Genomic DNA, 6,940 nt, shown 5'->3' on the forward strand with positions numbered 1-6,940 from the left:
GGCTGGTCTCAAACTCCTGACCTCAGGTGATCCACCTGCCTCGGCCTCCCAAAGTGCTGGGATTACAGGTGTGAGCCACCGCACCTGGCCTGTTGATCACCAGAATTGATAAACATCTGGCAAAAAAGGCATGGAGGGGAAGACACATGTCACCAAAATCTGTAATATCAGAGACTATCATTACAAACGCTACTGGCATTAAAAAGGTAAATAAGGTGAATGCTATGAAAAATTCTACATACATAAATGTGACAACTTAGATGAAATGGACCAATTCCTCAAAACCCACAAACTACCAGAACTCACCCAAAAGACAACCTGAGCACTGCTACAACTATTAAAGAAATTAAATCACAGTTTGAAAAGCAATCTTTGAGCCCAGATGGTTTCACCAAATTCTACCAAACATTTAAAGAAGAAATAGCCTCAACTCTACAAAATCTCTTTCAGAAAATGGAAGAGGCGAAAACACTTCCCAACTTATTTCATGAGATAAGCTATTACTCTGATACCAAAAACAAAGATAGTACAGAAAAGGAAAACTACAAATCAATATCCCTCATGAATACAGACATAAAAATCCCCAACAAATATTAGCAAATATAATCCAGCAAAACATAGAGAATGATCACGACCAAGTAGAATTTATCCTAAGAGTTTATGCAAGGCTGCTTCAATACTCAAAAAAATATAGTCTACCATATTACCAGCATATTAAGCCATATTAAACCACCACAACAACATACTAAAGAAGAAAATCCACATAGGAAGTAAAAGTTATCTCCAGCGCAATAAAGCAAGAAAAAGAAAAGGCAAAGATTGGAAAGAAATAAAACTGTCCCTATCAGCACACATAATTGTCTACGTAAACCATTGCCAAGGAACACCTAGAACTAGGAAGTTTAGCAAGGTCACTAAAAACAAGGTGAACATGGCTGGGCGCGGTCGCTCACGCCTGTAATCCCAGCACTTTGGGAGGCTGAGGTGGGCGGATCATGAGGTCAGGAGATTGAGACCATCCTGGCTAACATGGTGAAACCCCATCTCTACTAAAAAAAACACAAAAAATTAGCCAGGCATGGTGGTGGGCGCCAGCTACTCCGGAGGCTGAGGCAGGAGAATGGCGTGAACCCGGGAGGTGGAGCTTGCAGTGAGCTGAGATGCGCCACTGCACTCCAGCCTGGGCAACAAAGCGAGACTCCGTCTCAGATAAAACAAAACAAAACAAGGTGAACACACAAAAAATTAATCATACCATAGCACACTGTAGCCTGGTACTTCGAGCCACTGCACCTGGCTATAGTTTCATATAGTTTCTGATGCATTTTATATAATGTATGAAATATATTTTTATGTTATATATGTAACTACACCTAAAACAATAAAACTTTTTGAAGAAAACATAGGAGAAAAACCTCATGACTCGGAGTCAGGCTACTAGTTGTTAAATATGAAAGAAAAAAACTGCTAAAATGGACTCCATCAAAATTAAAACCTTTTGCTATGAGAAAGACCCTATAAGAGAATAAAAAGACAAGCTCCAAACCAGGAGAAAAATGTTGGCAAATCACATATTTGACAAAAAATTTACATCCCAAATATATAAAACTTTCAAACTTAACAGCAAGAAAAACAACTCAATTAAAATATGGACCAAAGACTTAAGACACTTCACCAATGAAGATATATGGATGGAAATAAGCACACAAAAAGATGTTCAACATCACTGCCATTAGGTAAATGAAAATTAAAATAATGAACCAGGCCCAGTGGCATGCACTTGTAGTCTCAGCTACATAGGATGACTGTTTAAGCCCAAGAGTTCAAAGTTGTAGTGCGCTACCATCCGATCATGTCTGTAAATAGCCACCACACTCCAGACTAAGCAACACAGCCCCTGCCACACCCCCATACACACATCCCACAATCATAATGAAATACCACTACACGTCTATTAGAATGGCTAAAATAAACAATAATAACAATACCAAGTGCTGGTGAGGATGTGAAACACCTGGAATTTTCATATACTGCTGGTGGCAATGCAAAACAGCATCACTGTTCTAAAAAAAAAAAAAAAAAAGGTGAAAGTTTCTTACACAGTTAAACATACTCTTACACTATAACCCAGCAATCTGACTGCTGGCAATTTAACCGAGAAAAATGAAAGCTCGTGTTTGCACAAAAACTTGTGCATGAAAATGTATGGCAGCTCTAGTCACAATTGCTAAAAACTGAGAATAATCCAAATAACCTTCAACAAGTGAATGGATAAACAAACTGTGGGTACACCCATACAATAGAACACTACCTTACAATAAAAAGGAACAAACTTGGTACATGCAACAACCTGGATGACTCTCAATGGTTGCTGAGTGAAACAGGCCAGTCTCAATAGGTTACTACACATTCTATGATTCCATTTATATGATATCCTCAAAAGGACAAAATCAGTGATGAAAAACAGATCCGTGGCTGCCAGGGATGAGGGGCAGGGAAACAGTATGACTAAAAGGAGATGACAAAAAGAGTTTTATGGGATGATGAAACTATTTTGCATCTATTTCAAATGTTAATTTAAAATTGATTTGGGTGATGATTAGACAAATCTATACATTTGTTAAAATTCATGGACTTGTACCCCAAAAATGTCAATTTTGCTATAAGATAAAAAATAAAATGGAAAAAAAGAAAATTGCATTCCAACATACTCATGATAAAACTCAAAAGACACAAAGCAATATAATCACAAGCCACTCTACTGCTTAAGGGATCAACTAGCCCATAAAATAAAATGCAAACGCCGGCCAGGCACAATGGCACATGCCTGTAATCTCAGCACTTTGAGAGGACAAGCTGGGAGGATCGCTTGGGCCAGGAGTTTAGACCAGCCTGGGCAACAGAGTGAGATTCAGTCTCTACAACAAATTTTAAAATTAGCCACGTGTGGTGGCACTAACCTGTAGTCCCAGCTACTTGGCAGGCTGAAGTGGGAGGATCGTTTCAGCCCAGGAGGTCGAGGCCACAGTGAGCTGTGATCATGCCTCTGCGCTCCACCCGGGGTGACAGAGCAAGATTCTCACTCAAGAAAACACACACACACACACACACACACACAATAAAAGCAGACATCATCAGCATCACGATAGAAAACACTATCTGCCATCACTGTTCTAATTGCATGTAAATTAAATCATTTAGTCCTCACTACAACTCTATGAAGTAGCTACTTTTATTTTGCCCTTTATCCTCCCGCCTCAGCCCCCCCTGCCCAAGTAGCTGGAACTATAGGAGTGCACCACCATACTGGGATAATTTTTGTATTTTTTGTAGAGATGGGGTTTTGCCATGCTGCCCAGGCTGGTCTTGAACTCCTGGACTCAAGTCATCTGCCCACTTAGACCTCCCAAAATACTGGGACTACAGGCCTGAGCCACTGTACCCAGGAGTGTTCTTTCACTTAGTTTGCTATGCCATATTTTGTGCCCTATCTGAAGAAACTGAGGCACAGTGAGATGGAGTGAAGCCCAAGTAAGTGGTGGAGCCAGGATGTGAACCTAGGCAGCAGGGCTCCCAGCCTGTGCTATTAACTACCATACTACTGTTCAGAGCACTTTATAAGTGAAATATAATTACAGAACAAAATATATGAAAAACCAAGGTCCTTATCTTCTCCCTCACTATACTTTTAGATTCGCCTACTTTTACAAGTAGCAACACCATTTTTTCAGTTACCCTACTTCAAAACGTGAGCCATATTTGACTCTTCTCTCCACTTTCCCAACCTATCCACTTCAATTCTCCTGGATTCTGCTTGGAAATATCTCTATTCATCCATCCCTTTCTTCCTATTATCATTGAACTCTATTCTGTCTCATTGTACTCTAGTTCAGATCCATATATTAACCTGGATTGTAATGACTTCCCCTAACCAATCACCACATCCCTCCTTCCCATCACTGAACATCGATCAAGGATTAGATGCTGCTAGATTTATCTAACTCTAATTGTCCTTTCCAAACTGCTTAATGTATGTAGTTCAGCTTACCCTGGCATTCAAGGTCCTCACTGCTCTGGCTCTAGTCTACCTTCTTTTTCTCCATTCATTTTTTACATAAAGTAGGGACAGGGGGAAATAAGACGGAAAAACTACTTATTAAACCACTGTGCACCACCTATTTTGGCAGAAATCTTAAATATACCCTTGGTTAAGCATCACCTCATAGATGGTTCCAACATCCCTGACTTGCCCAAGGCCACACAGCTAGAAATGGTGGGAGATGGGGCTTCAATCCAGCTGTGATTAAGTCCATTCTTTTTGCACTATATCACAGATTTAATTATTCAGTTTTCCTCAAAGGTATTTGCAAGTGCTCAAGCTGTTCCTTGTGAGGGAATGATGTCAAGGCCCAGCTTAAATAATTCCTTTTTATGAATTATTTTCTAATTCTCCCAACGGGATGTGATCTTTCTCATGAACCCCCATAGTATGCCGTATTTCTCCGACTTGTTCACTTTCTTTCTTATTTTAGACTTGCCTGCTTAACACAGTGTACTCTTTCTTGAAGACTGTGTCTTAACAATATCTATGTATTTGCCCACAATGAGCCAGAGTCACGAGTGGCTGAATTAACACGATCTCCATGGGTTGGGTTTTTTTCCCCAATGTAAAAAACTCGGTCACCTTGGCTCTCTGCTCCTCCCATTCGACAGACAGCCGCATCTTCTCATGCATTTCCAACTGCATCCCTGAGGTACCACGGTGAAGGTGAAGGCCACAGTCAACGGATTTGGTTGTATTGGGTGCCTGGTCACCAGGGTGGCTTTGAACTCCGGCAAAGTGGATACCGTCGCCATCAATGACCGCTTCATTGACCTCAACTACATGGTCTACTTGTTCCAGTATGATTTCACCCACGGCAAATTCCATGCACCATCAAGGCTGAGAATGGCAAGCTTGTCATCAGTGGAAATTCCATTACCATCTTCCAGGAGCAAGATCCCTCCAAAATCAAATGGGGCAATGCTGATGCTGAGTACGTTGTGGAGTCCACTGGTGTCTTCACCCCCATGAAGAAGGCTGGGGCTCACTTGCAGGAAGGAGCCAAAAGGGTCATGAATTTCTGCCCCCTTTGCTGATGCCCCCATGTTCATGATGGGCATGAACCATGAGAATTATGACAACAGCCTCAAGATCATCAGCAATGCCTCCTGCACCACCAACTGCTTAACACCCCTGGCCAATGTCATCCAAGACAACTTTGGTATTGTGGAAGGACTCATGACCACAGTCCACGCCACCACTGCCACCCAGAAGACTGTGGATGGCCCCTCTGGGAAACTGTGGCGTGACGGCTGCGGGGCTCTCTAGAACATCATCCCTGTCTCTACTGGTGCTGCCAAGGCTGTAGGCAAGGCCCTCTCTGAGTTGAACGGGAAGCTCACTGGCATGGCCTTCTGTGTCACCACTGCCAACATGTCGGTCATGAACCTGACCTGCCGTCTGGAAAAACCTGCCAAATATGATGACATCAAGAAGGTGGTGAAGCAGGATGCCTCTCAAGGGCATCCTGGGCTACAATGAGCACCAGGCTGTCTCCTCCGACTTCAACAGCAACACCCACTCTTCCACCTTCGATGCTGGGGCTGGCATTGCCCTCAACAACCACTTTGTCAAGATAATTTCTTGGTATAGTGATGAATTTGACTACAACAACAGTGTGGTGGACCTCACGGCCCACATGGCCTCCAAGAGTAAGACCACCAGACCACCAGCCCCAGCGAAAGCATGAGAGGAAGAGAGAGGTCCTCACTGCTGGGGAGTCCCTGCCACACTCAGTCCCCCACTACACTGAGAATCTCCCCTCCTCAGTGTCCATGCAGAACCCCTGAAGAGGGAGGGGCCTAGGAGCCCCACCTTGTGTGTACCATTAATAAAGTCCCCTATGCTTAGCCAAAAACAAACAAACAAACAAAAAACTAAACAAAACAAAACCAAAAAAAACAAAAACCTGGGTCAACTCTTATTAGTCTAGTGAGTCTTCTTCTTCTTCTTCTTTTTTTTTTTTTTTTAGGCAGGGTCTCACTCTGCCACCCAGGCTGGAGTGCAGTGGCGCAATCTCAGCTTTTCACAGCCTTGACCTCCCAGGCTCCAACAATCCTACAGGCGTGTAACCACCATGCTGAGCTAATTTTTGTATTTTTTGTAGAGATGGGGTTTTGCCATGTTGCCCAGGCTGGTCTTGAACTGTTGGACTCAGGCCATCTTCCCACCTGGGTCTCCCAAAATGCTGGGACTACAGGCCTGAGCCACTGAGCCCGGGAGTCTTCATTTTGTCATGCCATATTTTGTGTCCTACATGAGTATTATGACAGCAGGTATCACTAATATCTTATTTTTAAATTTTACTAAGTTAAAATGCATACAATTCAAAATGACCATATACTTTTTCCCCTTACATCAAACTACTCTAGATCTATCTAGTGAAAGTTTTATTATTGTTGTCACAAAATGTTTTCATTTGTCAGCATACCATTTCTATGAAAAGGGTTTTAATTAATATTCGTTTTTATAAAATTATTTTTACATCTGAATTCAGATTTGGGCAGGACACAACAGCTCACAATCTGTCTATACAAAATTCTCTTAAACAACTTTAGGCCGGGCGCGGTGGCTCAAGCCTGTAATCCCAGCACTTTGGGAGGCCGAGACGGGTGGATCACGAGGTCAGGAGATCGAGACCATCCTGGCCTACACGGAGAAACCCCGTCTCTACTAAAAAATACAAAAAACTAGCCGGGCGAGGTGGCGGGAGCCTGTAGTCCCAGCTACACGGGAGGCTGAGGCAGGAGAATGGCGTAAACCCGGGAGGCGGAGCTTGCAGTGAGCCGAGATCGCGCCACTGCACTCCAGCCTGGGCAACAGAGCGAGACTCCGTCT

General features: G+C 42.9%; 1 pseudogene; it reads left to right on the top strand.

The window, feature by feature from the left end:
• The window catches only part of LOC105518730, a 12,146-nt pseudogene extending 6,253 nt beyond the window's left edge, over nucleotides 1-5,893 (top strand).
• The last annotated feature ends 1,047 nt before the right edge of the window (nucleotides 5,894-6,940 follow it).

The sequence above is a fragment of the Colobus angolensis genome, unplaced genomic scaffold (genome assembly GCF_000951035.1).
Source record: "Colobus angolensis palliatus isolate OR3802 unplaced genomic scaffold, Cang.pa_1.0 Scaffold328, whole genome shotgun sequence".
NCBI classification, from domain to species: domain Eukaryota; kingdom Metazoa; phylum Chordata; class Mammalia; order Primates; family Cercopithecidae; genus Colobus; species Colobus angolensis.